The sequence below is a fragment of the Dermochelys coriacea genome, chromosome 9 (assembly GCF_009764565.3).
Source record: "Dermochelys coriacea isolate rDerCor1 chromosome 9, rDerCor1.pri.v4, whole genome shotgun sequence".
In the NCBI taxonomy this organism is placed as follows: domain Eukaryota; kingdom Metazoa; phylum Chordata; order Testudines; family Dermochelyidae; genus Dermochelys; species Dermochelys coriacea.
In genome coordinates this window covers 55,431,283-55,447,686 of record NC_050076.1, presented here as the reverse complement: position 1 = coordinate 55,447,686, position 16,404 = coordinate 55,431,283, and the positions used below count along the sequence as shown (strand labels likewise).

The 16,404-nt window shown below is 43.5% G+C and overlaps 1 protein-coding gene across 5 annotated transcripts in view; it reads left to right on the top strand.

The window, feature by feature from the left end:
- Positions 1-6,148: 6,148 nt before the first annotated feature.
- PAK2 (p21 (RAC1) activated kinase 2) overlaps positions 6,149-16,404 on the top strand; it is a 78,396-nt gene continuing 68,140 nt past the window's right edge. For 2 of the 5 annotated variants that reach the window (XM_038416080.2, XM_043491969.1), the window contains exon 1: positions 6,149-6,572. The gene's annotated coding sequence lies outside the window, so the exon portion shown is untranslated. Of the gene's footprint in view, positions 6,573-7,117; positions 7,209-7,420; positions 7,465-16,404 lie in introns of all 5 variants that reach the window. The other 3 variants (XM_043491966.1, XM_043491964.1, XM_043491965.1) reach the window with 3 other exon arrangements.

Below are 16,404 nucleotides of genomic sequence, written 5' to 3'. Positions count from 1 at the left end.
ATATTTGTAGGGATGTGAGATGCAGCCACCTGGTGCTGCCAGACGTCCTTTCATAACTTTGTCACAAACACAGAATAAACTAACATATTCTCGTTTTTCAGAGACAATGTGGATTTCAAGGAGATAATTTGTGTCCTTTGTCTCCTATTGCAATAAAGAAGCAGGATACCCCCTCCTGCACTCATGGTAAATACATTTTATTCAGCACTCTAAGAAATTTTGAGGAAATATATCAAATTTCAAAAGAAAGGAAGACGGAGCTGAAGTGTGAATTAGCGATAGACAAAAGTGTGGATGACCAGAGTTTCTATTCCATCTCTGTCTCCTTTAGAAAGAAACCAGCTCTCAATCTGGCTGTGTTTTGCCACGTACAGTAATGGTGCTATAGAATCATTAGAGAATGTTTGGCTACTACTCAGGAAATATCTTACTTAGGGAATTTTGCATTTTGAAGTAGCTTATTTTACAAGTAACAACCATCTGTAGGGATTGTAGGCGATGATCCAGAGGTGCGACCGGACTCCTCGTTGTTTTTATCCAGAGGCTTGTCTGTTTGGCTCCCACCCATAAATGTCTGTCAGTCTTCTGTAGGATTTCTCAGGCCCTCAGGACTTTTGAGGGTGAAGCAGCATTTTAGTGCACCCTGGCTATTGGGGTTGCCATTTTAAAGTAACAGGGAATCAAAGAGCAAGAAGATAAGCAGTACAACTGCAGGGTAGGGGCTGCTGACAAGAGCACACACTTGTACCTGGACAGGATAGTATTTATTAAAAAAGTCTTTTTGCCCCAAAAAGGGGAAAGAATTGCACAGCTCAGAGAAGTAGAGGACTTCAGACTTTTCCATAGCCTGTGTGCCAACAATGAGAAATTAAAAAGCCTGCAATTGTTGTCTGACTGAGGCACGTATTAATACATGGGTTTCGTTTTAAATGAGGGAAATAATCCCCCTGTGGTCAGCAAAGGCGGCCCTAGACTAGCTGCTAGCAACTGGTGCTCTAGGTGAACCATGCAATCGGTGCCCCCCACCCCCAACCCCAAGGGCAGATCTAGGCTGAGGTTTTTGGTAAACTGGGAAACATTTTGTCCCTTTTTTCCTTTTTAATGTTTATTTAAGCATTTTTTTTTAAACAGGCTTAATTATTCGGTTTGTCCATCCTTCCATCTGTCCAACCAATGTTTCGGAGATCAGATAAAATAGAGACACAAAATTTTCAGAATAGATTTGTACACGACCACTAGATGATATTTCAGTCCAATTTCAAATAAAAATGAATTAAAATGTTAATTATATTTTTTATTATTACAAATCCAAAATCATCCATTACGCTATCCTGCTTTAACTGCCATTACCACCACATCCAATATAGAAAGAAATAAGAAAACTCTTCAATGAACTTTAACCTGTATTTACAAAACACTCCAAATTAAAAAACACTCTGTCCTTTAAAACACTACTTTTTTTGCGTTAAGTTTTGAAAATTCAGTTACTAGTTCTTTTAGATCCAATTTTCCAACTATTTCATGCTCTATTGACATTGAGGCAAGTCCAACATGTCTCTCGTGCACCATTGTTGAATGCAGATATGTTTTTATCAATTTTAACTTTGAGAAGCTACGTTCCCCACTAGCTATGGAAACTGGCAAAACAAACATTTTCACAAACAAACTTCACTACTTCTTCAGGAGTGGAATATTTCTTAAGTTGTCTTGAAACAGCCGGACGCTCACTGCACAAATCTGTAGCATTGATGTTTTTTGAATTTTCATGAGTCAATGCTGACTCCTGTTTTATACAAAATTCTCTTATCTGTTTTGCTGTTTTCTTTTGCAAGCTGTGGATATCATATAGAAAGCCAAATACTGACTCTAGCTTGCTGCATCTGTTGAAATCTTTCATCAATCGAGTGACTAGCAGTATCAAGGACTGCAAAGTAGAAATTCACTTTGAACCTTTGTTTTGGGTTCTGAATGGGTGTGTCTCGTCCTTCATACGAAAACTGCTGTTTCTTTTGCTGAATGCGAGCTAGCTCTGGTTCAAATTCTGTCAGAAAGTCTATTTCTTCAGCAAGTTCGAGAGAATCTACCAGTGTTCTTTTGAACCCTTCATCATTTCTGAATTCCTCCAGAATATTTTTAGTTTGCTGCAGTTTTTAATAGCAGAATGTATGTTCAAGTTCTTTGCCTGAAGCTGCTTACTAGTGAGGTTAATCTTGAAAAGGATATTATACCACTAAATGAGTGAAATCACAAATTTGAACTTGGAAAGGCCATTTGCAAAAGCTTCTGTAGCTGAACATGCCATATTGCCATATGATCCAGTAAAGATAGTATCATCAGAAATTTCAATTAGGGCATCATAAATGTTTCCAAGTTCATAGCGAAGAGGCTTCAAAGCATCAGTGCTTCTCTCCCATCTTGTCTAAGTGGTTTCATAGTTAGAGAATTCACATGGTGAGTCAGAATCTCCCAACAGCATGCTGAGCCTGAGAAAAACACATAAACACATTGCACTAAGTCAAAGAAACTGCTTGCCTCCAAACAGCATCTAGCAGCATCATTGACAACCTGATTCAGAGACTGCGCACTGCAAGGAACAAAAAAGGCCCTAGGATTGATTTCCATCATTCTCCTTTGCACACCATTGTCTTTACTCCCATTATCATAGCCTTGGCGACGTAAGTTTTCAAAAGAGAATGACATTGTTTCAAACTCTTGTAGAATAGTTTCAGTCATAAATGCTCCAGTCGTCTCCTTCAGTGGTACGAAACCCAAAAAATGTTCCTTTATGAGCACTTCAACGTTATCTTCATCTGCAGACTTTTCCATATCCACAAAACGAATGATCATCGTCATTTGTTCAAGATGACTCATATCTGGTGTACAGTCCAGTATTATTGAAAAGTATTTTGCAGAATGGGCAGCTTCTACAATTTTCTTTTTTAATGGCATTTGCTAGGATTTGAATCAGTTCATTCTGCATGTTTTTTCCTAAGTAATGAACCTGTGTTTCACAATCAGTTATTTTACATAGATGCTCCTTCATGACTGGATCAAACATAGCTAGGTAGTCAAGAAATTACCTGCAGTGTATAAGTTTTCATTTCTACCGTGGCCGCGAAATGCTAAATTTTGCCCACTGAGAACTCTCACTAAAGCAATCAGATGCTCTAATATTTGTTGCTAATATTCTTCTTTTTCCTTGACAACACGTAAATTTTCTTTGATAGTTTTTCCTTTTTTCAGTCATAATTCAAGTTCTTTCCAATTTTGAAAACATTCCTAATGTTCTGTACTTCTTTCATGTGAAAAGAGAATTGAAGATATGTTTTTCCAGTCCTTTGAACCATTTTCAGTAAGCCATGTACCAATTGCTTGATTTCTAAACAACTTGCAGCAAAAGCAAAACACAGAGTCCTTCGACACTGAATATTGTAACCAATTTCGATGAATTTCTTCCCCATTAATGACAGATTTCAGAGTAGCAACCATTTTAGTCTGTATCTGCAAAAAGAACAGGAGTATTTGTGGCACGTTAGAGACTAACAAATTTATTAGACTATAAGCTTTTGTGGGCTATAGCCCACTTCATTGGATGCATAGAATGGAACATATAGTAAGAAGAAATATATATATATATATATATATATATATACACACATACAGAGAAGGTGGAAGTTGCAATACAAACTGTGAGAGACTAATTAGTTAAGATGAGCTATTATCAGCAGGAGAAAAAAACTTTTGTAGTGATAATCAAGATGGCCCATTTAGACAGTTGACAAGAAGGTGTGAGGATACTTAACTTTAGGGAAATAGATTCAATATGTGTAATGACCCAGCCACTCCCAGTCTCTGTTCAAACCCAAGTTAATGGTATCTAGTTTGCATATTAATTCAAGCTCAGCAGTTTCTCATTGAAGTCTGTTTTTGAAGCTTTTCTGTTGCAAGATTTCCATCCTTAAATCTTTTACTGAGTGGCCAGAGAGGTTGAAGTGTTCTCCTACTGGTTTTTGAATGTTATGATTCCTGATGTCAGATTTGTGTCCATTTATTCTTTTGCGTAGAGACTGTCCGGTTTGGCCAATTACATGGCAGAGGGGCATTGTTGGCACATAATGGCATATATCACATGGGTAGATGTGCAGGTGAATGAGACCCTGATGGCGTGGCTAATGTGATTAGGTCCTATGATGGTATCACTTGAATAAATATATGTTTCCTCTTGTAATGCTGAGCAGATAATTTTCTTTTATTTCCATCGTTAGGGAAGGGAAATTCATGGACTTGTTCAGGTCCATGTTCCACGAAAATTTGCTGCACACTGTCCTCACATCTGGGCCATGAAACTGGGTCCCCATACTATAACTTGTTTGTAAGTTCCTCATCTTTTCTTCATTCTACTTCATTTACTTCAATTTTCTGCATGTCTCTCTGAAGCTGAATAAATTTTCTCCATTTCCATATCAGTCTGATGCTGTGAGCTGCCTTCATCTAGAAGTAAGTTTCCATCACCTTGAGTTTCCAAACTGCTTTTTTGTGGATGTGAGCTATCCTCATCTCGAATAATGACAGGTTTCAGAGTAGCAGCTGTGGTAGTCTGTATTCGCAAAAAGAAAAGGAGTACTTGTGGCACCTTAGAGACTAACAAATTTATTTGAGCATAAGCTTTCGTGAGCTCACGAAAGCTTATGCTCAAATAAATTTGTTAGTCTCTAAGGTGCCACAAGTACTCCTTTTCTTTTTGCCTCATCTCGAAGTAATAAAACTTCATCTTGATGTTCCAGACTGCTTCCATGCGGATGTGAGCTAACCTCCTTTCCAAGTAAAATTCCTTCATCTGGATGCTGTGAACTTCTTCTATCTTTATTTGGATTAAAGAGAAGATATTTCAGGAAGGATCCCTGAAGTTTTTCTTGGTCCTTTTCCTTCTCAGCGTTTCATTTACGATACTCGGCTCCTGAGGGTTTTTTTTTTCCTCTTTCTGCCATGGGGCATTTGAATATTGTTATGTACTGTGCTCCCGACTCAAGCATTATAGCGTTAACGATGGCTGATACACCACGTGGTTCGACATTATAACCTGACATCGGTTGTTTGGAAAGTAATCCCCTTCCTCACAGTTACCCGCTTGGACATCATCATCACTTTCGTAGTCTATTAACGTTAATGCTGTTACTTTTCTATTATGGACCTGTATTTATTATGTGAAAACAAAGAAAAGTTCATAATTATACAGCCTGATAATGCTAACACTTAATAACGATTAAAGATACTCACATTTTGCATTTATAATGCTGAAAGATGTTATTCTTTATACTTTGGCATCAAGAAACACAATTTTCTACAGTAGTTGCTCAATTCTTAACTGTCTGCCTGCAACGTGTGTTAAAATGACTGTTTGACATGTATCAACTTGTGATATCTCCCCTCTACATGAATTTCCAGCTGTGCGACTTTGATGTATATTCAAGTTAGGTGTCCTTAGCACTGCAGCTCTTGCAGCTGGCAGATGTGTTTCACTGTGGCTGAGTTATTGCTTATCAAAATTGCAGAGTGGGTCGTCTTGACCCTACATCGCAAATTGAAAAAAAAAAGTTGCTAAAATATTATTTATTTTGCAGTAAATAAAAGATTTGACATATTAATACATTCTCAGAAATGTAGAGAAATGAATTATAAATCATATTCCCTCCATATGTGCACAGGAATTGAAATAATGACATCTTCGTTATTTTATTTGTATTTTTTCATCTTTTTCATTTTATTTTATTTTTTATTAGATTTTTTCCCCTCGAATTTGGTGCCCCTTTTAACTTGGCCCCCTAAGTGACCGCCTAGTTCGCCTATATGAGCAGGTCGCCCCTCGTGGTAAGTGAATCCTAGCCCTGGTGGGGGAGGGGGTGCAGCTCTGATTTTAGCTGCCTGGGCAGGGTGACCGATCGGGTGCCACTTTTATCCCTGTGGCTCCTCTTTACACAGGAACAAGCAAAGGCTTGGGGATTGGTGCCGCGGTGCGAGGCGCGGTATGGCTGCATAGGAGGCCAGCATTTAAGACATGGGATGTATAGCCTGTGAGGGAGGGGGCTGCGGGACCGCTCCGCTTCCGCTTATATCCCGTGCTGGGAATCGGAACCGCGCAGGTGCTGATTAACCAGGACTACACTTCCCAGCGGGCTTCGCGCAACGTCGGCTGCCTCGGGGCCACCCTGGCCGTGCTGATGCATCATGGGAACTATAGTCCTCAATCGATGCGCTTCCCCGCCTACACCTCGCTTCTTCCTCCGCATTGCAGAGGTGTCATGGGAAGTGTAGTCCCCGCGCTCTGCGCGTGAATATCTGCGCGAGGGGCGGCCCCTCCCCCTTCCCCTCCTGGGCTGTGGCCACGCGCGGCGGTTCCGCTTCCCCCTCCGGCTGCCGCCGCCGCCGCCGCCTCGGTGGGTCCCGCTGCCGCCATTGAAGGAAGCTCGTGCGGCGGCCGCGCCGTGTGAACTAGAGGTCCCGCCCCGCACCCCCTCGGCGGCCGGCTCCTTTCCGGACGTGGGAGGAGCAGCGGGAAGCCCCGTCCGCCACCGGTGAGTTCAGCGCCCGCTGCGCGCCAGGGGGGGAGCGGCTGAGGGGGCAACGCGGGTGGGTGGTTGTTCCTTCCCCCTCGCACGCGCCCCGGCCCGGCCCGGCCCGGCCCGGCTAGCGGCTGGGAGGCTCCCACCTGCCGCGGGGAGGAATCTCAGGCCGGCGGGTGACGGCGCCTCCCCGCCGCTTCCTGCTGGGTCGCTTCCTTGTAGGGGATCGCTGAGGCGTAGGCGGCGCCCTCTCTGCCCAGCCCCGCTCGGCCCAGAGACTGTAGGACCGAGACCTGGGGCTCGGGCACCCGCCGCCAAGGTCCTGCAATTCCCCCAGCGACGAAACTCTACTAGGGCGCACTCCTCCCTGGCGGGGGTGGCGTGTGCTGGATGGCACGGTGCGGTGGCGGGGTGAGGGTTTTGGGATAGCTGTGTGGGGTGGCGGGGTGGGGACCCGTGCGGACCTTACGCTGCAGCGTGAAGGCTATCAGGGTTTGGCTGCATGAAAAGCTTTCCGTCGTATATGGCATGGCGGTTGATCTAACCCCCCACTGTAGAGGAAGCTACCGTCTCTCGGGGTGAATTTACTATAGCTATGGAAAAACACCTTCCGTACTAAGTGTCAGTGCTACAGTGGCACAGCTACAGGTGAGTTTGGGATGGCTGCATAATACTTGCAAAAACGTACTCGCAACAACTTTGTGCCACACCATATTGTAATCACTCTAAGACCTGGTGCATAAATCAGACAGAAGAAGACTTAAATGAGCCAATATATTCATGTTATTTCACTTTAATACTGCTTTTAAAGTTGCAATGTAGTTTCTCCCCCCCCCCCCCCCCATTCTCTTTCATTTCAGACGCTACTTTCTGCTTTTAGAAAGTGTTCAACAAAACTTAATTGGTAATAAAATTGTCTTTCTAGAAAGAAATATTGACTTTTTTAAAATTTCTGTTTATAGTTATTTCTTTATCATGAGTGATTTTGGTATGCTCGTTGTATATCTTGCTGTATAATATGTAGCTTTTTTAAAAAAAGACACCCATAGTTTTGCAATGCTGAGATATGCTGAATTTAATTTGTGTAAATAGACATGAAAATTCAGGCCTGAAACTAAGTACAACCTGTGTTTCTCCTTATCCTGTTTGTCTTTAATTCTCATAGATAGTATGATAGAAGCACATTTTTGTGGGGTTGATTTTTCTGGGACTGCTCTCTCAAACTTAAAGGTCATCCATGCTTTGGGCGGTACACATTTGTCCTTTTTGTGTAATTTTAACAAGTTTTACAAAAAAGAATTAACAGAATTCTTAGTAAAGTTTTGCCCAAACTTAGTTTTTGTAAGTACTTTTCCAACCAAAATATTTCTGGTAAAGAGCTGTGTTGTACTGGATTTCTTTTTCTGTAACATTCTCCTGTAGTCGCAAAAAGAAAAGGAGTACTTGTGGCACCTTAGAGACTAACAAATTTATTAGAGCATAAGCTTTCGTGAGCTACAGCTCACTTCATCGGATTCATCGGATTCTCCTGTAGTGTAAACAACCCAAATATTGCAGCATTCCATTAGTGTATTTTTTTTTGTTGGAGAATTCCTTGGTGGATCAGAACCCCATGTTTGTTTATTTTGTCTCAATGTAGTTGCCCTGTCTCTTCTTTTGTTTTGTCTGTTGCTGTCACTTTCTGTATTCTGGCTGGTTTTCTTCTTCTCTTTCATTTCCTATTTTTGTTTTTTTTTTCTCCTTTCTGCTCCCCCTAGCCCTGCACAGGAGAAGACTATAGAGTTTAAGGCCAGAAGGGATCATTAGAATATGTAGTTTTACAGGCCACTAAATTTCAGCCAAATACCCCTGTGTTGAGCCCAGCTAGATAGATAAAGCACTTAGTCCTAAGGAGACTAAACTAGTGTTTGCCGCAGGCAGAGAACAGGAGAGACAGAGGTGCCACTAAAGTCCTTGCAGTGTCAGGAAACTGATTAGGTGAGATGTGCCTAGATGATCCCAGTAGGCACTCTGTATCCCATACTGAGGAGGAAGGCAAAAATCCCTTAGAGTCCCTACAAATCTGACTTGGGGGGAAATTCCTCCTTATCTATATCTGGAGATCAGTTAGACATTTATCTTGTGATTAAGACATACCAGCCACATGTCTAAGACAGAGAATTTGGATGCAGATATGAGAGGGGGTCTCTCTAACTGGGTCTTTAATTTACCCCATTGAGAGGGCTACTTGTAGTCCAGTACTTATCCTCTCCTGTCCTGTTTTTTCTTCTTTCGCTTCTCCCAAATTCTTTTTGGGTTGGAATTTCAACTCCTAAAGTGTTGGCTGAGAGCTGGTCTGAGCTTCCAGTGCCAGTATACTCTTGCTGCAGATTAGCAGATCATTAATTGAGGTGTCTCTGCTGTCGCCACAATGAAGATAAATAGTGGTTTTCAAAACAAGTCTCCTAGCTGCGTTTAAAGGGCTTATTTCAAAACAAACAAAAAAACAAATGGTTTATTCTGATGCCATCCTTAAACCACATCAGTATCAAAGGGTCTGGCCTCAAGTTCCTTCAAGGATGCGCAGCAGGCTATCAAGGGCTGTGCAGGTGCACAGCCTGGGAGAGGGGCCTCTCCCCCTAGCCCCGGCCCTGGAGCTGCCACAGCTGGGAAGAGGTGCTTCTCCCCCCGTCCCAGAGCTGCTGAGGCAAGAGAGGGCTTGGGGGAGACCTCTCCATGCCACAGCCCTGGGGAAGCCTGAACCCCAAACCCTTCATCCCCACCCCCACCCCAGAGCCTTCACCCCCCGCAGCCCGACCCTCTGTCCTAGCCCTGAGACCCCTCCCACACCCCTAGTCAGAGCCCTCACACCCAGCACCCCAGCCTTCAGCCCCCTCCAGCACTCTGAACCTTTTAGCCCCACCCTGCCACACATCACTTTGATATTGGTGCACATAACAAAATTCATTCCACACGTGGAAGGATGCAAAAAGTTAGAGGGAACATTGGTCTGGCCTAGTAGTGCCATGAGTGAAGATGCTAATGCTGGAATCTTGGGCTGGGACCCAAGCAGCACTTTGTAAACTTGTGTCTTACCAAAATGTACAGGTTGGGAGAAAAGGAAGGAGGATAGCAGAGGCATGGAAGTGGAAGGACCTGAGTTAGATGGGGAAAGTATCTGGCTACTAAAAATGTTTTGCTGAGGATCCCCTCAGTCATTAACAGCACTGACATACCTGGCAGGCTGTGGAAGTCCTATTTAAGTACTTTAAATTTAAGCATTTAAAGCAGGGGTGGGCAAACTTTTTGGCTCGAGGACCACATCTGGGTATGGAAATTGTATGGTGGGCCATGAATGCTCAAGAAATTGGGGGTGGGGCGTGGGGGGGGTGAGGGCTCCAGCTGGGGGGGTGCATGCTCATGGGTGGGGCCAGAAATGAGGAGTTCAGAGTGTGGGAGGGAGCTCCAGGCTGGGTCAGGGGGTTGGGGTGCGGGACAGGGGGGGAGGAGGAGGGCTTCAGCTGCGGAGGTGCGGGCTCTGGGGTGGGGCTGGGTATGAGGGGTTGGAGGTACAGGAGGGTGATTCAGGCGGGGACCGTTGGGTTTGGAGGACGAGAGGGGGTAGGGGTGCAGTCTCCAGGCGGTGCGTACCTCAAGCAGCTCCTAGAAGCAGTGGCATGTCCTCTCTCATCTTCCTCTCCAAATGCAAACAGATGGACATCATACCGAAAGGACTGAAGGTAAAAAATCCATTACAATCTACATACCACACAGACTATGCTGACAGCTTGTGCCACACACTCTCAAGGAAACTGCAGAACCACCTGATCAACATCCTCTACAGCAAACAGGGAAAGATTAAGAATGAGCTCTCAAAACTGGATACTCCCATAAAGAACCAACCTTCCACACAAACTTCCTCGTGGCTGGACTTTACAAAAACTAGACAAGCCATTTACAAAACACACTTTGATTCTCTACAAAAGAAAAAGGACACTAAGCTATCTAAACTACTATATGCCACAAGGGGCCACAACAATGGTTCCCGTAACCCACCCAGCAATATTGTTAATCTATCCAACTATACTCTTAGCCCAGCGGAAGAATCTGTCCTATCTCGGGGCCTCTCCTTTTGCCCCTCCACCCCCACGAACATGATACAGTTCTGTGGTGACCTAGAATCCTATTTTCGACGTCTCAGACTCAAGGAATATTTCCAACACACCTCTGACCAACATATTAACCCACAGAGACCTTCCTGCCAACACTACAAAAAGAAGGATTCTGGGTGGACTCCTCCTGAAGGTCGAAACAGCAGCCTGGATTTCTACATAGACTGCTTCCGCCGACGTGCACGAGCTGAAATTGTGGAAAAGCAGGAACCCTTTACCCCATAACCTCAGCCATGCAGAACACAGTGCCATCCACAGCCTCAGAAACAACTCTGACATCATAATCAAAAAGGCTGACAAAGGAGGTGCTGTCGTCATCATGAATAGGTCGGAGTATGAACAAGAGGCTACTAGGCAGCTCTCCAACACCACTTTTTCTACAAGCCATTACCCTCTGATCCCACTGAGAGTTACCAAAAGAAACAACAGCATTTGCTCAAGAAACTCCCTGAAAAAGCACAAGAACAAATCCGCACAGACACACCCCTGGAGCCCCGATCTGGGGTATTCTATCTGCTACCCAAGATCCATAAACCTGGAAATCCTGGACGCCCCATCATCTCAGGCATTGGCACCCTGACAGCAGGATTGTATGGCTATGTAGACTCCCTCCTCAGGCCCTTCGTTACCAGCACTCCCAGCTATCTTCGAGACACCACCGATTTCCTGAGGAAACTACAGTCCATTGGTGATCTTCCTAAAAACACCATCCTAGCCACTATGGATGTAGAAGCCCTCTACACCAACATTCCACACAAAGATGGACTACAAGCCGTCAGGAACAGTATCCCCGATACTGTCACGGCTAACCTGGTGGCAGAACTTTGTGACTTTGTCCTGACTCATAACTATTTCACATTTGGTGACAATGTATACCTTCAAATCAGCGGCACTGCGATGGGTACCCGCATGGCCCCACAGTATGCCAACCTTTTTATGGCTGACTTAGAACAACGCTTCCTCAGCTCTCGTCCCCTAATGCCCCTACTCTACTTGCGCTACATTGATGACATCTTCATCATCTGGACCCATGGAAAAGAAGCTCCTGAGGAATTCCACCATGATTTCAACAATTTCCAACCCACCATCAACCTCAGCCTGGACCAGTCCACACAAGAGATCCACTTCCTGGACACTACGGTGCTAATAAGCGATGGTCACATAAACACCACCCTATCTCGGAAACCTACTCACCGCTATTCCTACCTACATGCCTCTAGCTTTCATCCAGATCATACCACTCGATCCATTGTCTACAGCCAAGCGCTACGATATAACCGCATTTGCTCCAACCCCTCAGACAGAGACAAACACCTACAAGATCTCTATCATGCATTCCTACAACTACAATACCCACCTGCTGAAGTGAAGAAACAGATTGACAGAGCCAGAAGAGTACCCAGAAGTCACCTACTACAGGACAGACCCAACAAAGAAAACAGAACGCCACTAGCCATCACCTTCAGCCCCCAACTAAAACCTCTCCAACGCATCATCAAGGATCTACAACCTATCCTGAAGGACGAGCCATTGCTCTCTCAGATCTTGGGAGACAGACCAGTCCTTGCTTACAGACAGCCCCCCAATCTGAAGCAAATACCAGCAACCACACACACCACACAACAGAACCACTAACCCAGGAACCTATCCTTGCAACAAAGCCCGTTGCCAACTCTGTCCACATATCTATTCAGGGGATACCATCATAGGGCCTAATCACATCAGCCACGCTATCAGAGGCTCGTTCACCTGCGCATCTACCAATGTGATATATGCCATCATGTGCCAGCAATGCCCCTCTGCCATGTACATTGGCCAAACTGGACAGTCTCTACGTAAAAGAATGAATGGACACAAATCAGACGTCAAGAATTATAACATTCAAAAACCAGTTGGAGAACACTTCAATCTCTCTGGTCACTCGATCACAGACCTAAGAGTGGCTATACTTCAACAAAAAAGCTTCAAAAACAGACTCCAACGAGAGACTGCTGAATTGGAATTAATTTGCAAACTGGATACAATTAACTTAGGCTTGAATAGAGACTGGGAATGGATGAGTCATTACACAAAGTAAAACTATTTCCCCATGGTATTTCTCCCTCCCACCCCACCCCCCACTGTTCCTCTGATATTCTTGTTAACTGCTGGAATTAGCCTACCTGCTTGTCACCATGAAAGGTTTTCCTCCTTCCCCCCCCCTGCTGTTGGTGATGGCTTATCCTAAGTGATCACTCTCCTTACAGTGTGTATGATAAACCCATTGTTTCATGTTCTCTGTGTGTGTGTATATAAATCTCTCCTCTGTTTTTTCCACCAAATGCATCCGATGAAGTGAGCTGTAGCTCACGAAAGCTTATGCTCTAATAAATTTGTTAGTCTCTAAGGTGCCACAAGTACTCCTTTTCTTTTTGCGAATACAGACTAACACGGCTGCTACTCTGAAACCTATGTCCTCTCTCTAGCGCGTATGCAGAGGCTTGGCCAGGCGGCTCTGTGCGTTTCCCCTCCACAGCGAATGGGAGCTGTAGGGGAGGTGCTTAGGGCAGGGGCAGCTTGCAGAATCCCCTGGCTGCTGCTTTGTGTAGGAACTGGAGGGTGGACATGTCGCAGCTTCCGGGAGCTGCGCGGAGCCATGGCACGTGCAGAGCGGGCAAGACCCCTTACCCCGCCTCCTGGCTGGAGTGCTGGAATGGGGCAAACCCCAGACCCTGCTCCCTGGCGGGAGCTCGGGACCAGATTAAAATATCTGAAGGGCCAGATGTGGCCTCTGGGCCATAGTTTGCCCATCCTGATTTAAAGTAATCTGAAGCAGTTTTCACTAGTGACACTTTATAAAATGATTTAAGTGTTTTGAGCAATAGTGGTTGAACAGGTATATGATTTATAGTTTATAATTTGTAGGCTTGAAACTGACTTCAGCCAATCAGATATCCCTCCTTCCAAGCTATTTTATAACTCCTCAAGGTATAAAATCAAATAGCTAAAGGTATTTGTGACTTCTACAGGGATGGAAAGGAGTACTTGTGGCACCTTAGAGACTAACAAATTTATTTGAGCATAAGCTTTCGTGAGCTACAGCTCACTTCATCGGATGCATTTGGTGGAAAATACAGTGGGGAGATTTATATACAAATGAAACAAATTATAAATGTACCTTTAATGATGTATATTGTTGGCAGTTCAAGCAGAGTAGAACCAATTTTTCAGACAGGCGGTTGTAAAGCTTTCCAGATCATTCGAGAAACTTAATTACAATGATCAGTTTCACTGCTCTTTTTCTCTTTATGAAAGCAGAAACCAGTTGGAGCAGTGAGAAGGTTCAAAAAGAATACTACCTTGCTATATATTCCTTTGAACCTCTCATGTTAACTAGGTAGTATTTCTTGGAAATATTGTAAGCAACTCTCAAACACAAGTCTGCAATTGTCAAGCAGAGCCTGGAAAATATTACCATGCCATAAATAAGCATTATGCATAAATTACAACTGAACATCACTAGAGCAAGCATTGCAGTCAGACCAAGGATTCTTGAGATACTTTTTTGTTTAGGGGTGGGGTTCTTTGTATCACTGTAATGTAGGATTAAAAGAAACTATACTTAATATTTGCATTAAGCATTTTGATGAAAGTATGAAGTGTTAAATGTTCTGGCATTAAAATGTTAGTTCAGATCGTGAACTAGCAGTTTTGGGGCTTGGATCGTTGTGTTGTAAGTGGAAGGAACTAGCATTGTACTTCAGGGCTTTACATTGAACAAGATTGAAATCTTCAAGCAAGATTTCTTAGAAAGTCAGTTATGTTAGCTTAATTGGGTATTGGTCTGCATTTTACTGCCTGTATACAAGTTCGCTGGTCTAGAGGATAGAGGTTGGTACTTGGAGTTTGGAGACATGGGTTTTGTTCCCAGCTCTGCATCCTAAGACAAGTCGCTTCTTCTTTTCTGTTTTCCCAGGTACAGTATAGAGGGTTGGGAGGGGAATCAGGCCTTTGAAATTTCACACCTGCTCGCCAGAGTTAGCTATGAAGGTGGGCATAGCCCTCAGCAAAATCCAAGGGCAGTGGGGGTGGGGGGCTCTTTATCATTCCCAGCTAAGGGAGAGGTTACTGGGTCTTTTTCTTGAAGCCTGATTAGGGATGTCATATTTTGTATTAGCTTCTTGCAAGTAGTTATCAGATAAATGTGAAACTGCTCTCGCTGAGGAAGAAGCTTCCTGTCTCATCACCACCTCCAGAGCATCATGGCTGTTGCATGTGGGTTTCTGCTTCTATACCCTTCTCATAGGGGCTCTTTGGGTGAAGGGGGAGGGGTAGTCTTCACCACTCCTTCCCCAATCAACCCTCTGCTTGGTTCCTCTTCCACTATGACTAACTGCGATGCTTGCGTTCTCAAACAGTAGTAATATGTGATTGACAGTTTTACAGCTGCTCACTGGGTTCTGAATAACTGCAATAAATCTGACCAAAAATGTTTTAAATTTCACTCTGCTGCAGCTTGGATAAGCCATGGCCAGCAGCAGTACTGGAGCTGGCTGTCTGCAAATTCATGAAAACAGTACATGAGTCTTGGCTCTTTCAGAGATCATTTCTTCAGCTATTAGGGCTAGAAATTTATTTTTTAAATTAAAAATTTCTGCAGAAATTGCTGGTTAGATCTCATTTTAACTTGACAGTTCAGGCTATCTGCTCACCCAAAGCTAGTAGATTTTTGAAGCTCTCAGGTTAATGATATTTAACCATCTTTTAAAAGCACTTTGGAATTAGTGAATGAAAAGCATTATGTCAAGTACTAGTTATGTAATAGTGTTTAGAACCATTTTAACGATCTTGCCTTGTTTATCTCTGGAGAGAGATTTTTGTATAGTTTTCAAAAGCAAAAGATCCCCACTAGGTGCTTTACATTTACAGAACAACTAGAAAGACAGGCCCTTTTCCAAAAGATCAAAATCTAACTTCAGAGATGGCAGGATAGGTTGACAAATAGGGAAGAAAAATGACACGGCCACAGCTGGATACTGAGTTTAATCAGGAGCATATCTAGATGCTCAGTTTTTTAAAGAATGATTGACTCAGTATTTGTGAGCATCATTACAGACATATGCCTTAAAAAATGGATTTGAATGAAGAGAGGTTAATAGCTTGGCAGTCCTCCTATTATTGTTCCTTGTCATAACATTTCAATACTGTTTAGGGCATGCTTGTCCTAGATATATTGGTACGATAGGTAAAATGTTGAATGGGAGCTGGACATCCATTCCAGAAGATTCTTGATTGCCTCTGCTTGACTTTATATACAAAAACTGCCAACTCAGATTTGCCCAAGGTCGCTTGCTTCACTTGAAGTTGATTACTTGTTACTGAAATTTTATTCTTGTTCTGGAAAATTAGCTGTTGCCTGTTGCCATCCAACAGCTGCAGCATTTGAATCTTGCGTCAGAGTAATTCTGTCTCTGAGCTAATGAAGATGGTAGTTTTCTTTCCCTGCATACACAGTTGTGGTAAGATGCATTTACTCCAACCTTCTACTTTTGTAGCTTTTTAATATCTCAATTTAATCCAAGTGCAGGGGTTGGGAATCATCTGGTGTATTAGAATGTAGAATGATAGTTTTAATCAAATCTTAATTATGAATTATGGCAGTTAACATAAAAATATTCTTGAGTTTTATGGAAGCCAGTGTGACCCACTGGAAT